Below are 15952 nucleotides of genomic sequence, written 5' to 3' on the forward strand. Positions count from 1 at the left end.
TTTGGCTTTCGATTATGTTAGAGAGGTGAAACTTGTCGATATAAAAAAAAAAAAGAAAGAAAAAGAAAAAGACCCAAAGTACACAGAAAATAATAAGTGCCTTGTCCCGAACGACTGACGGGGAGTGATACGATAAGATCAGGCACGGAGCCTGGATCCTGGAAGAGAGCAGCCGGCCGATTTTAATGGGTTAGATAGGAATGTTGTTGGTCGGGTCTTGTCGTATCGATGGAGGGTGCAATATTTTTTGTCAATCGCCCAATCACGCCCGACACACGTATCTCGTGCAACTGGTAAAGGGAATACCTGTGAAACGCCTACGCCACACTGTCGGACGGTCCAGGTCGTTACTCTGTACCAGGAAGAGAGATAGAGAGAAAGAGAGAGGCACAAACTTTGAAAGGGATTTATGTCGCGAAAATAACGTCTTTCCTGATCCCTCCAGAGGAACGTGTGCCAAAGGTATAATTGCACAGGTGAAACCGACGAGTATATAATTACAGCACGGAGCTGGCATCTTGACGAAGCAGAACTCTCGAGTGATGCTGTGATTTATAATGCCGTGAATGACACTGTGGAATACTACAGTCTGTACGCTTTAGGTTACACGGGATACGGTATAGGAGAGATAAGAGAAAGAGAGAGAGAGAGAGAGATATATAGACGAATAGAACGTGCAAGCGTAAAAGCATTGAGGTAGGCGAGGCGAAGCCTTAAAGGGATTTCCGAGCATGCGTGTGCACCCACTCGTTACTCAAAATCATGTCAATAGCATGTACAGGGTGTCTGTTGTCAACTCAAACATTTTTTTGCTAATTATATAAAATGCAAAATTTACGTAAAAAATCTCTTGAACATCAATTTCATCTGTGATAGCGTGATGTGCATTATTATTATTTAGGGTTATGCCACTTTGACCCACCCTCAGTTTATCTTATCTTACAATACATCCCACTTAAGATTATTCACGAAGGTTAAAGTCGATAATGTGCATATGATAAGACGTCGTAAATATGCATGACTAATGCCGACACCGGTTATCATCGATGAGAATTTGTCGCCGGGTCGACAGAGCAAATTCGATAGTATTTATACTGTTTTTAAATCCACGCGAGTACTGTTTGACGTAGATGCCTGAAAGGCGATGCCGTTTATTATATATGTAATATGATTATGCGCCACGTGCGCGTGCATAGAAACGCACAGCAGAAAAGACATCAGTCGTGAATCATATGTTTATTTGTTATTCTTTCGCTCATCTCTATAAATACATGTCGGAGTTTTGTATTCGACATGATTAAAGAGTATCAGTGGGATTGGACATGCAGTTCTGAAATTAATATTTTCAATACAAAAATTTGTTAGGAATTTCAGATACGTGATAAAACTTTAAAGGGCCTGTAATTAGGAGTGAAATTAAAAATTATTTTTCATACTAAACTTCCCATAAGTGTGTCTCTCTCGCACTCGCGACGATGTAAGAAATTGGAAAAATAGTGACAGACTTGGCTCGATCGAATTTTCAGTCTGTCGAATAAGCATCAGAGGAAACTCAACGCGGATTTTTTCATTGTTATTTTACAAGTCGGTGGTTAGTTAAAATGATATCGTACTAATTGTCAAATCTGACTACAGTGCATTTCAGTTGGATAGCTCCAGTGCATTCAGGGGTTAGTCTGCAGCATAAGTATGAATAGGTAGAGCGTGTGTGTGGGTGCATGTACCAGACATTATATATAGTATGGCGCGTATTATGGGGCCACGAATGACCGTCCATCACACTTGAATCATATACGGCAGGTCTTATTTATACCGGGTGTCGGAGCATTAACAAACTCAAGGAAAGCAAACTTATCGTAAATTCGTGGCAAAGCGTTTCGTTAATATATTTAATTTCTCTGGGAAGACTCGCTGGTGCAATCTAGGCCGCGCGCGCGTGACTAACAATCCTGAGAAAACACTGGTGTTAAGGCCGTAAGATTGAAGAAAAGAAAGGAAAAAAAAAATAAGAAAAACATACCGTGGAAATCGTCAGACAATTTGCATACCAATACAACGTGTCTCTATGGAAATCTTAACGGATCAAGAATTCCTTTATAGATTGTTCTCAATTGCATACAACACCTCCGCTTTTACTCGTACATACACACTTTCTTTTTCTCTATATTATCAACACCCACCTTAAAAAACACTGAAATTTCGTCTGCGTCATCGCGCCTCTTGTACAATCAAAATAAATTTCGTTCAATCGAGCGTGCTGAATTTTGCGCGGCAAGGAAAGTTTTCAAGTGAAAAATGAAGGAGGCACAACGTCAGTGCAAACTTGGCTGAACGCAGCAACGTGGGCAAATGGGCGACAAGGGCTGCCAACGACAGTGAAGCACGGTGCGTCATTTCGATAACGATTATCATGGGTCCCTAGGGAGTCTGGGAGGCTGGGAGGCTGTATCCAATATGTATGTACACAGAGGTATGTACAGACTACATACCTATATACATGCCTGACACGATGAAGGCACAGTGCTGAAACTCACCCTACAGTTTCTGGGTTAAATGGCATGCCTTCGGAGAGAAAATACACAGACATTTTTTCTCCTTTTTTGCTTTTTCATCATTCGAAAAGTGAAGTTCGTGCCTGAAATACTCGAAAAGACTTTCATTGTACGTCCGTCATGATTGTACGACTTTTTCTCTGGTTATACGAGATTCGCGTCCCATTCCAGATTCTTCGAATACTTTGACCCGTTCTATTTTTTTTTAAATCCGCTGTTTCCAACAAAAAAATAATTAACTGCCGGAAACGAGAGACACAAAAATTTCGAATCACAAGGACGTCTACGGAATAACTACACTGGCAATTATTCGTTCTCGTGCTGCACCCACGTGCAGTGCTTGGATACGAATGATCGCTCGTGCTGTGCGGCAACCCGGGATATTCCCTAGGGATAAAGATGAGGAAGTTCGACAATGTGAAGTTACTAGGAGTGGACAATGAGAAATAACCACACGATCGAATGCTCGGAGATTGCCAAGTCACACACAGGTAGCATGAGGGCACCGTGAATCACTAGAGAGGCCGTGAGGGATGTTGCCGTGGCGAGCTTAATCGTTATGATTATCCCCAACTAGAGTGCGAAAGACAATTAACACAAAGGGGGGGGAACATAACCAGCCGCGTGGTAAACCGACAATTTTTTTACCCAAGAGCTTATTCTGCTGGTTGCATAACGAATAAATTCACGGACACAGTGAACGGTGAATTTCAATAGTCGCGACATTCGTCCCGTGTGCATTCTAGTGTTTCGCAAAAGTACAGGCTACAGTGAAAGCATGAAAAGAGCTTGTGAAAAGATTGCGAACTGTGCAATTAGGAGCAACCTCGTCTCGAGCGACCATGCTTACGAGCTTGTTAATAAACCACCCCCTTTTACAACCCCCCAGCACGATCTCGCGACGAATCGATCCGCTGGAAGATGAAAAAGAAAAGGAGGCAAAGATAAAGATAAAGGTTTTTTTTTTAAGATAAGAATGGTCAGAGACGTTGGTTGGTTGATAAGATGATTTTTGAAAATTTTTCGTTCTTCTCTCTCGGAGTCGGGTGTAATTGAAAACTGTGTGGATGCTGCTTAAAATGTGACGTGCATAGGCACGTGAGAGGGTTCTTTTGAAAATTGAAATCAGCGAGACGACAAAAGCCTCCTGGAAGAGTAGCCAGGTCGATCCGAGATTCAACACTCCGACTACACTGTAGCCTCTCTTCTATCCTTGTGCTCCCCTTGTATGTTCCACCATCCCTTCAGCAGAATCCTCAACGCTCATTCAGAGTTAAATCCGACTTCGAAAGAGTCCATGTTGTGCGAACGTTGAATTAACAAGAGGGAGGAATTTACTCAAGGGATGATTCTCACATCTAGGAACTTGTTGCTAAAGCCGTTCGGTATATACCAAAGGGTATATACGGAAGCTTTTTGGAAGTTGTTAATATCCAGAAGACTAGTTTTACGTCATGTTCTTTTCCTAGTCTGTAATATCGTAACAGCGTGGAAAAGCTTGACGATAAAAGAAATGATAAGCCTTTGATTACGGGGGTTGTCGTATATACTTGACGTCTTCCGACGATCCTTTCATAGCGAAATTCTTTTTCTTTAACGCGCCACTCGAGTGTCCAAGGTGGGCTTAGTGCCCTCTCTATGAATAGAGAAAAGTCACCACCCTCTACCTCCCGGAAACTTCTATGAAAAATGGGTATAAAAAATTAGGAGAAAACAGATGAACAGAGCCTAAGGGATGACACACGACTAATAATGTCTTTCGAATACTCCCGGAATAGCGAGGAGAGACTGTGGAGTATTTAACGAAAAAAAAAGTTCCGATACTTTTCATCCCCTAATAAATCTTACTAGACGTTGACATTACCTCGGGCTTACGAACCCCCATGAAATTTGTCACCCTTAAGGACTTCGATGTCTTGAGAAACCCTTCCGCCGGATGCGCCTGTCTCCAGCGAGGCTTTTATCTTGAGCAAGAGAAAGAGAGGAGAGGGACTTCCGGAGAGACCACAATGAGAAATTTCACAACCCTTTTCTTTTTCTTGCCAAATTAAATCCCGTCTGGCTCTTTCAATGGTATCAACAACAATTAAAGCTCGTTAGCAAAGGTAATAAACGATAAATGTTATTACTACAAGAATAGTTTTAGAGTTTCCTACAGTTTTTATAAATAATTCTAATCTATATCACCTGTAAAAATATATTACAACAAATTTTGCCGCACCCAATTTATAAAAAAAATTTACACGTTCTGACCATTGTGTATCTGAGTTCTCTGTAAGTTTCATTAACGCAGCGTATTCATAAATTATAAAAAAAAAAATCATTATCGAATTGAAAGAAGATAAAATTAATTAATTGTATAAAATCTGACATTACTACACTATACCAACGAGTACCACAGAATAGGTATTCATTTTAGACAACTCTTTTAGAACTATATTCAGAACTTCGGTCACAACTCCTGGAATTCTCAATTATTTTTTTTACTCCTTATCTACCCTACTTACTACAGGGAATCTGAAAAGTCCCAGAACTCTTTCAATTTTAGTTCCAGGGCTTTTTGTCATTAGAATTTCTAGTAGAACTCTTGCAGTTCTACTCGTGACTCCTTCGATTATCCCTTGGACTTTTCACAGAGCTCAAAATAGGGGTTGTTAAATTATCTAATCCGAGCCGTAGATCTCCCCGATTATCGAAAGACACACGAGCATGATTTACGAGAGGGTAGGGTGCGGGGAGCAGGCAGGTCGAAAGGGGGAACATTATTCCATCGGCACTCATCACGTTACGTCACAGTCTGTTAGTCCAAGGTCAGGATTCATTGGGGTTCACGACGCGAATCGATATTACAATATAATACAGTCAACGTATATTTAAAAGTAAGGAGAAAATATATTGAGTCGATACGAAAATAATAGAACAAGAGGAAAACTCGAGCAAAGAGGGTCAAAGAATAAGAGAACACAACCCGCCAGATTCTATTTATAAGACAGCGTGGGGCCAAGGCCGACGACGATTTGTCGTTTGCTCCGAGAGTTTACGCGATCGGAAGCGATTATGACGTTGGTACCACTTCTCCGATTTCGGATCTACGTCATTTCGAAAAAAATAAAAACAAAAACCCAAAAAATACTCCACTCGTATCTTCAGACTCTAGAAAAATTATTTTCTACTCTATGTCAACCAACCGTCAAGCGATACGATCAACGATCCCACAACATCCCTCAGGACCAACTGAAATTCCACCCTCATGTAAAACTGTCTGACAATTATTTTTTTCAGCAAGAGAAAAATAGGGCGAGGGACACTCGCGGTAAGGCCGAACCCATTATGAATCTCGAGCTCTTAATTAGCGATAATTGCTGGGTATATACGATGGCTGCCCCGTACAAGTGCAGAATCCTGGATAGGTAGACATGTACTACCTTATAGCTATACCGGGTAGACGGAAGAAGTAGGCAACGGTGCATGTCGTCCGTACTGAGAACGCTAGTGCTTCGGTTCGGAACAGGGTTCTCTTCAACGTATCCATCTACTACTGTGGTCTACCGGTACTGACAGACGCGCGTATCTACTGCGTACCAGGTTCCAACTGTACGCAGGCTGTTTGTGACAGCTGGTCAAGTTCAGTGAAATAAATTCTGTTCCACTTGACGGTATCACGTGTCAGAATGTAGTAATGGGTCCTCCTACCTTGATCTGGCATCGTTACGTAACTGGAGTTTCCGTGTGCGCGTGCAGAAGAAGACTCCAACGAACAACCACGGCCACAAAACACCATGCACTGATTCACGCACAGCCGACAACTTTCCGGGATTCACGATACACTGAACGTCGTGTGCTTGGGTGGAGCACGTATGTGAACGCGAATTATAAATAACGTGTTACGTATGGGAAATACGACGAGAACCGCGCTGCTCGCTCGTTTGCGATCGACTGATTCTGATTCGTGCGACGAGATTCTATGGGTGCGCGAAGGATGTAGAGAGGGTAGAGGCGGTATAGGAATGGAAAAAAAAAGTAAGGGAAGGTAGCCAGGCAGAGAACCATAGGGGTGATTATCGTATGCAGACCCTTACTATAGGGTCTAACCTCGAAAACACACTAGAGTATAGTTTTCCTACACTGGAGTTTTTCCCCTTCAATTCTTAAAAGCAGGTAGAAAGCCAAAAATGTTGACAGTCGCAAAGAAAGAGTCACTGGATGGTTCAGCACCAAATAAGAAATCTTGCTTCAAACTAGTCTAACCGGATCTCATAGAGGAAAGCCCGTGATGCTGCGTAGTAATTTTTTCTATTTTAATATTTATGGTAATTGAATAAAAATAATTTGAGATAAATTTTTAAAAAAATTTCATTTTCATCCCATTCACGTATATACAGCATATACTTCGGTGGGATGAAAATGTTTAACGGACCAGTATGCTTCACCCGGTATAATTTATATGTCATCAAATGTATTTATGTGCAAACACATGGTGTACACGGTGAGTCAACATCATCGATATCTCTCTCGAGAAGGAAACTCAGACTGACTGAAAAAAGGATGGTGGCGCGAAGGTTATCCGATCGCTAAAAGGCGTTACTGGTTGGCTTGCATAACTCCGCCTGTTAAACTATATGTGTATCCTCATTTGTATACTGTACCAGTGAGATACAGTACAGTGAATACCCAGTAACATGCTGTTCATGAATATGTCAGACAAAAGCCAGATAGCTTTTGGGGTTAGTAGGGAAAGCTGTGTACCGGTACTCGGCCCTTGTGATTAAAATCGATTAAATTGTTTCTGCCGATTAATTCACTAGGATAAATATAAATCGATATTAATTCGAATCGAGATAACTCAAGTTTTCGCAGCGGCGCCTGAGTGACGATTCGCTTTACGATCTCTAATCAGTGATTAACGACACACACTATAGCTATTGAAAACTAGACGAGTAAGGGGGAAAAAAAATAAACGCATAAAAGGGTAACGAACTCAAGCATTATAGGAGTGAACGAGCACGTCACGCTCTACGGTAATATCGTTTAATTATATTGTTATTAAAGTAATTTATACAGAAGAGGGTCTGGTCTCTTCTCCCTGTGACGTCAGAGACCTTAAGGATGCAGGTTCCCAGCAACAGATCAGTATAATTTTTTTTCTCACATTACGTTAGTTCAATAAAGGAACTCCCGGTATTTGATCTGACCAAGGCAGATGCGTGACGACGATTGGTGGATGCTGATTAAATTTGGACCAAATTAATTTCACGCCTTTGCGCCCTTGTAAAGTCTTGTTTGGATTGGAGCTAAGTGACACGAGGCACGCTGGACGTTGTTTTAGTTTAATTAGGACCGAAGCTAGGTAGACGCCGGGAATCGGTTCAGAGAGTGGTAGACAAGGATGCTCCATTTACATTCTCTTCCGGTTTGGTCCAGATCGACCGACTGTTTCAATCAATCTCCAAGTCGTTTTTTCCTGAAGGAACGACGGTGACCGAACGTAGGGGAAAAAAGGTGCAACACTCTCGGCCCGATTCATTTCATTTCTTCATTCCACGAAGATCCGGCGAAACTGGCTCATCGCGAAGGAAACCGGAAATTACGTCGTCGTCAGGAAATGATTCCCTGGCGCCATCGCAGGTAACTAGGACGAATCGACCATGTCAAGGATCCTGGATCCTGGTACGTCTATCAAGTCGCCGGATCAAGGATCCTTATGATTTTGGCCCCGGGTCACGTTTGCATGCTTTACCGAGGTGGATCGCAAGAAAAAAGAAAACAAGTCCACACGTAGAAACTAGCGAGGAAACGAAGACACATTATAAGTGACGTTCCGCAGTATGAAACCGTGAGGACGTACTGACGCAGTTAGAAAGTAGTTTTGTATTGCTCTGTGTCGTCACGAGTCAATGGACTCCTTTAACCGGGAGACAACAGGTGTTAGGAAAATCGATTGGATTAAACAATCGGAATCCCATCCGAAGCATCCTCGTCCTTAGCGAATTCATTGATTTAGCATCGATGGGCAATTGGCAAGAGTGTATCTTGCGGTTAGAATAAATAAAGCTTCGAAAGAGGGTGGTCCTAACGAAGAGCATACAATTCCTAAAGACCAATTTCCTCTTCCGGTGCTGTTCGAGCTTCCGTTGGCAAACAGACCTTTTTTTACGTGCGTTCCTAAAAAGATTCAAGTAATCCACGTGTAACGTACGACGCTACCCTGAACGCCGTACCGGAAGTAGTGCGAGCGAAGCAGAGAAAACGAAATGGCACATCCGGTTAACCGTACCGTCGGAGTTAGCGTCTATGGGATATATCTCCTATACACGTATATATACAGGTTGTCCAGTTTATCCGAAGCCAGATAACTTCGTTACTGTAAGCAGTTACGAGACAAGCTCGTCGTCTTGTACGTAGATCGGTAGAGGGATGAAGAGCACCCTGTCCGTGCTTCGAGCACACCAGAGGGATTTTCCCCCCTTGTATTTTACGCTTGACATCTTCTCCCGCAAACGCGACCCCTAACTAATAAACCTACCACTCGAGACACCCTTTGGCGACCGCGCTGAAAATTCAATTAAAAACCTTATCCAGGGTGATTCGGCGCAGAGAAATATTCACAGCATCCAAATGGTACAGCCCGTATAGAAAAATATATCTATTCCCACCCCTTGGGTTTAACCGCGTGAAATTGACAACCGTTTATCACTGGACGGACTCTGGCGTCAATGTTGATTTCGTCTCTGACGAGAATTAGATACAGGTAGTTGTGGCTTCCCTCTCACGAAAGGGTTGATGGGGCTCGAGAGGCCGTAGCGGTGTTCAATCTTGTTATAAATTAAATGATAATCGTGTAATTAAGTAAATTTAATAGACTATAATAAAACTGAGAGAAAAATACGAGAGAATATAATTTTTTGGGAAAAAACCTTTAACCACAGGTGTAACGATGGACACGACACCTTTTTTTTACAGAGCATATAGAGCTCGCATGTGCTCAACCGTTGTAATTCTTTGTTATACCAACTGCTTATAGGCGATGCATGCAAATTCGGTCTGATTGAGCTAACGAGGATGTAACGTCTCTCCAGTGCGCGAATAATGGACGTATTAATAAAACGGTGGCCGCCTCCCTGCGTCCAGACGAGAAACTGGCAGAAGTGGTCGTTTCATGTCGCTACAAATCGCTACAATTTCAATTTTTCATTTATCGATCAGAGAACACGATATACGTATATGTATAATGAGATTCCAGTAAAAGATTTCGAGGGAAAAGAAATTTGAAAAAAATACGTATTTTCGAGTACTTGGCTTGTAAAGTTGGATAAAATGTCGATCGGCTTGGCCGATAACCTATATAGACAATAAAAGAATCGTTTTGACAGTAGCCGTCGATTATTCAATTGTCAATTGAGAACGACTGCCAACCTAGTGGGAGATTCGAGTCTTTCTCTTAAAGTCAATTACAAAGCAGACGGCGCATGTAAATTACTTGGTCTACGGCACCGGTGTGCATTCTTAGATGAAAGAATGAGATGAACGCACGGTCGGCGGGTTACGTGATCGAGAGTAAAGAACGCTCGTCAGGGCTTGGCGTCAAGTTTCATGTGAAATCCATAGGCTTAAAGGGAAGCAGAAAAAGACAATGTAAATGTTAAAAAATAAAATGCAAAAGATTCGATCAGAGACGTTCGATAGAAAATAATCATTTTAATTCGGTCATCGATCCCGTTAATGGCCTGTGGCAGTTCCCGACCTTGGACCAGACGGTCGAACATTGACCGAACTCAAGACGAAGTGGAAGTGGTCCAAGCTTCGGTACTGCCAAAGAATCCATCCGCGTACGCATGTTGATAAGCAGAATAAAAATCATGGGCAAAGTAGCAAGTCATCCAACATACGTATCGACAATGGGCGTCGATCTGTCAACGATGTGTATATATAAGTACATACTGTCATAGGGACTAACGCGTTACGTCATTAACGTGACCGAGGTCGACGTTGATGTCAGTATTGTCTATCCGTACGAGACTTGAGCCACATACCAGACGCAGGGACCGGTTTTCTCACGAGTCCCGAAGGGTTCAGAGACCTAAATAAATCCTTCTTATCGAGAAACATCCGGACGTGACGTACGTACGACTCCTGACCGAAGAGTCTCATTGAAACGGTAGCCTCCACAAGGAGCGATAAGCCAAAGCACAAAGTCCGGCACTTGGAGACTCGCCCGAACCGAATACACACAATATACGTACGTGTTTATGAATTAAAGAGCGTCTCGTGACGCGGACGACGTCTGGCGTCTTATAGGACACGTGAACCCGGCACGCGGTTTAAAAGCGTCGTAAGACCCAAAAGGCGATTTCATCGCGAACCCCCTACTACTAAGACCCATGTACCACAAGGGGTAGAAAATAATAAATTAATCTCTATTCGGGATTACGGATCTAAAACCGTTTGTAGTTTGGTGCGCGACATTGGAAAAATACAATTTTTTAAAATTTAAACTCAAAAAAGTGAAAGGTGCCATTCGCAAACGACTTGGTCCATCTGTCCAAGAATGCGTTCCGTAACGGGATCGTCTCGTAGATACTCGAGTGCGTAATGCGTATACAGTGAGATCCGTGGTCATTGCACGTGAGAAGGATGAAAAAAAAAGTTCATTGTCGGTCTGTTCGGTCGAGAGAAAGATTTTTTTTTTTAAATACCTTCTCGGAGAAAAGTCCCGATTCGCTTGTGTGGAATATTCGGTGTTCCTGGGAACTTTGACTAATCTTTAATGAGAATCTCTCGTGGGTCCGTTACGCAAGATCATTCTTTATTCTGCGAGATAATTAAATTCAATATTGACACACTTGTACGCATTGCGCTATATAGACCGGAGAAGGATCATTGAATTGTTTAATTTATATAACTTTTTCGTTATTTTGTACAACAGACGCGAGTGCGAGAGAGACGGAAGGACAGGCGCTCACGTGCGTAAGACAGAGAGGCAAATATCGGATGGGGCATTTGGAGAACCCTACCACCCCATACATTGACCATACACTCTCTACGGTACTCTATATATATATATAGTAGTGACTCGAACGAGTATCAAAGAGCGGAAGTGCATCGGTTTTCAATCTCGTCACGGAGAGCAAACAGAAAAAACGAGTTCCCTAGGTACGAGGATGAGTCTCCCATAGATGGGATCCCGTGTACCAAGTCTGTAACCATCTTGAGAATATAGCATAAGGCCCAGCCGTAAGATATCCCATGGTGGAATTCCGCGGCAGAACGGGCCCCATAAACGGCCGCGACGCGAGGCCGGAGTCCGATGGGTCTTATTATCGCGGTGCACAAAAAGACACTACAATATTTTTTCCCTTTTTCAACCACCGTACTGGAATTTATTATAAATATATATTAACCCCCAGAGCGCACTGTAGTTGCATAATAAAAAAAGGTACACGTGTCTTATCAGACGAATCGATGGACAAAATTCGACAGATTCGAGTTTCGTCCTTGCCGCAGGAATTAATTTGAAATTCGTCCCGTCCAATATCGTGTCTTCGAGTGAGCAGAGTTGTCGGCTAGACAGTCCGGGTCGAAGTACATAGAGATTTATCGATCGCGTTATCAATTATTGACTCAGCGTTAGGAATATTTTCAGGTATCGATCCATTAGAGACGTCAACAGGGCACGAGGGACACATGAAACTTGCGTTCGATCTTTCAATAAATATCGGCGGTTATGAAAATTCAGGTCGCGTAGCCGTGAAGTTGCGCAACGGTGCCAACGTGTCCCAAATAAGAGTGATTGACCATTACGAGAGTGTCGGCTGCAATTGTACCAATGAAATCTGGAATGGAACATCGTATTCGGTCGAGGAAAATGATTTTGGAATATATATAACGAAAAACGTGGATCCTTCGTTGGGACCCAACCAGTGACTATCTCGCAGTGATGAATTGATATACAAACCTATACAGTGCTACTCAGAGCTACTTTGCCAGAGCTAAAGATGTTTCTGCCATATGATATCATGGAAGAAATCAAACGAACGCGTCAACTTCAGCCGGCACAATGGCCCTGAAAAACATTGTACACGGCAGTGCCGTTTCGCGTAAAGAGAAGCCACCGAGGCGAAAGGGAAACGTTGAAGAAATCGAAGAGTCCCAGAGCAGCGGCAGCCGTCGCGCGTTTCGTCCGTGAAACGGTATGCGGCGCTTCGATTTCTCGCGGATGAAAGTACTACGTGCGGAGACGTAATAACGAGAAAGAAAACTAATCTGGATGCGAGCGAGGCCCGTCGGCGTCGATTCTGAATACAGCAGAGAATATCATCGAGAAAGACACTGGCCATTAAGAAAGTCGAGCGTTCGCGATCGTAAAACGGTAGGAGACGTAGGTGAGGTTAGGTCGGGTACAGTATATGTAAAAATGACAAATAAATCGAAGAGCGTCACGTGAATCCCTTAGAGACTATTTAAAAAAAATGGTAAAACTCTCATATACCTGGATAAGTCATTCGAGAAGCGCCTGAGGTATAGACCTAGTCATTGGATGACTCACACCGAAGAACGTCATCCTTGTTACATGGGTGTACTTCCGGTAAGAGAACTTCAGAGGTATCGCAGTTGTGCAAAGAAAGAGCATGCGAGTTATTGTGTATTTTTTTTTTTTTTTTTTTCAAAATAAATTTCACGCGACTCGAACCAAGGGAATGTCTCGTTGGCGCTTCGACTGGAATCGATTAAAGATTATACAGGGTGAGGCGCGAGAAACAGAACACCTAAATAACTTTATTGGATTTAAAGATACGGAGTTCGCAAATATCGGAATTTAAATGGTTCGGAAGGGCGCCCATGGTTATCATAATATTTTTTTTTTATTTCATTTTTTACCAGTTTTTTCAAGGTAATTAGTATTAATTACATATTTCTGGGTTGGAGGTCATTTGAAGGTCATACTATGTTACATGGTTGGATTCGTTTCGATGCCGGCTACAATGTGCAAGGAGAAAAAATGTGCTATTCCATTTAAAAAAACTCTGATAACCATGAAAAAACTGGTAAAAAAAGAAATAAAAAAAAAAATATTATGATAGCCATGGGCGCCCTTCCGAATCATTTAAATTCCGATATTTGCGAACTCCGTATCTTTAAATCCAATAAAGTTATTTAGGTGTTCTGTTTCTCGCGCCTCACCCTGTATAATCTTTAATCGATTCCAGTCGAAGCGCCAACGAGACATTCCCTTGGTTCGAGTCGCGTGAAATTTATTTTGAAAAAAAAAAAAAATGAGCTGATCCGATATGATTGCAACTCGATATCAGCAGTGACTTTTCGTAAGCGAAATAAAAATTCAAAATGGCAGAACGATCTCGTAAGAGGGGAGGGGGGGGGATTTGTAGGTTTTGAACTGCTGCCCCATTACTGGGCAAAGGTCTATGTAGGTCTATTGATTTCTCTATAGCGAAGGTCGTTCCGAAGATATCACGCGCACATAACGGTTTATCAGGTGGTGATAAGAGCGAGTAATTGCAGTAGTCAAAAATATCCATTTGCCTCCGTGGGAAATCCAAGTCTTTTACTTAAGCGCCACTTTAAGCGCTTGAATTGCCGTAGTCACTTTCTATGAAACGTTTAACAGCACGTTAACACTTAAAGCGCGACTACGGCGATTTGAGGACTTAAAGGGCGTTCGAGTAAAGGCATTTGGCATTTGCAGCGAATCCGCCTTGGAAACGCAGCTGTGATAAAAGCCCAGCCCAAGCTGCATGGGCGACGGAAGGCGACGATGGAAATTTCCATAAGCTGTCAGACGCAAAGACCGTGACGCCATGATCGAAATAATCAAGCAGGAATATTTAATCGAAAACCCGTCGAGCAATTCCGTCATTATTTTCTTATTCTCTTTCCCGAATCGCCACGTTGTTCGAGGAAACGTGGCAGCACGCGTAACAGTCGGTTGCCACATTGTTTCTCTCCCTTCCTCCAGCGCCCCCCTAGACACACTGCCGTAACGTTCCGCGTCTACGTTTTCGCCTTATCAGGCTCTCGAGGTTGCGTCAGGTGTGACTTTGAAATGGCGCAGTCAGTATTCTATCTATAAAAAATACCCAGGACTTACGTAAGTCGTGGCTAATCGATCAGCGCTCAGATTCTTCGCAGTCTCTGTATCATTTCCCATCATCAGATTCTCCGTCCCACTCACAGCCATGCCATCCTCCCATATTATTTTCGAGAATCGCTACTGTCCTTCCTGTGAGAACGATACGCGAAAAGCCCGTCGAACGACTATTGGGACACGCGGTACGTGGAATGTCAAAATTTGAATAGACGCTAGGGACATTTCGGGCTGGTAGGTTCGAGATCGCCAAGACTATAGAAACTGTCCGTCCTGTATATAAAGTGGAGCCTTGAAAGAAATATATTCTTGCGAATACCGGTCGTTCGTTCGATATTGTATAATTGGTACTCGTCACGTGATTCTTTTCGATTTATATAGTCAACGTATACTAGACACCTGCCATAAGCGCGTATACAATTCCCTTGCCCTGTTGATGGTAAAAAAATAATGTTCGAATCGCGTCCTAACCTCTTCGTGATTTACGACTCGCGCTTCCCGTCGCCGACAGCTTCCTTACGAAGTAAGGTCAAATACAGAAGAGTAAGAGTCGACATAAGGGAGTTCTCCAGGGAAATTCAAAATGTCTGACTAATGGGTAGGTCTTTCGCCCTGACACCTTAAGCTATGTTTTCACGTTGAATCTCGCGAGCATACGACTTTACTGACGTTTATCGTCACATAAAAGAAACCGTATAAATATCGAAAAGTATTTAAGATACCGCTCGCAGTAGAACTACAACAAGTGAACGTTCGATTTTTAACTGGAAATAAATTATGATCTATATGTAGTATAATACAGACGGCGGACCATCCTCTCGAGAAACGATATAGCGCGAAGGGCCTGATTAATTTTACACCCTCTCTCGAGCACCTACAGGAAATATGTCCAGACGGCATTTCCCGCGATATCGACAGGCAGCGCGAAGTCACTTTTTAATTGTAACGGGTGTACGGAAAAAAATTTCATCAATAAACTCAGCCTGTATTTTCTCATACAATTGATTATCGAGACACACGTTAAATTCACCGAATGAAAAAGTCTGGCGAATCGGACAAGGATTGTGTGTGTGTATAAATTAATTCAAATCCGAAGCAACTATTGCACGGCAGTTACGAATAGCAAATTGATTTTAAACTCGGCTTAATGCATAATGTAGCACGTGGAAACCACCCATTCCGCGACCATCCTATATATACATACAGCTGGCCCGTAATTACTTGCATTGGAAATACCGAGTATATACATGAACTCCACGGTGTGGAGGAGGCTTCACTCTTAAGGGTGCCCCCCCCCCCC

The 15952-nt window shown here is 42.7% G+C and overlaps 1 protein-coding gene across 7 annotated transcripts in view; it reads right to left on the reverse strand.

Annotated features, from left to right (window-relative positions):
* LOC107269980 (protein kinase C and casein kinase substrate in neurons protein 1) overlaps nucleotides 1–15952 on the reverse strand; it is a 28628-nt gene that overhangs the window by 9511 nt on the left and 3165 nt on the right. The window contains exon 1 of one of the 7 annotated variants that reach the window (XM_015744501.2): nucleotides 6246–6489. The exons of the other annotated variants lie outside the window; for them this stretch is intronic. The gene's annotated coding sequence lies outside the window, so the exon portion shown is untranslated. Of the gene's footprint in view, nucleotides 1–6245; nucleotides 6490–15952 lie in introns of those variants that run through there. 7 annotated transcript variants of the gene reach the window in all.

The sequence above is a fragment of the Cephus cinctus genome, unplaced genomic scaffold (assembly GCF_000341935.2).
Source record: "Cephus cinctus unplaced genomic scaffold, Ccin1 Ccin1_scaffold0693, whole genome shotgun sequence".
Taxonomy (NCBI): Eukaryota; Metazoa; Arthropoda; class Insecta; order Hymenoptera; family Cephidae; genus Cephus; species Cephus cinctus.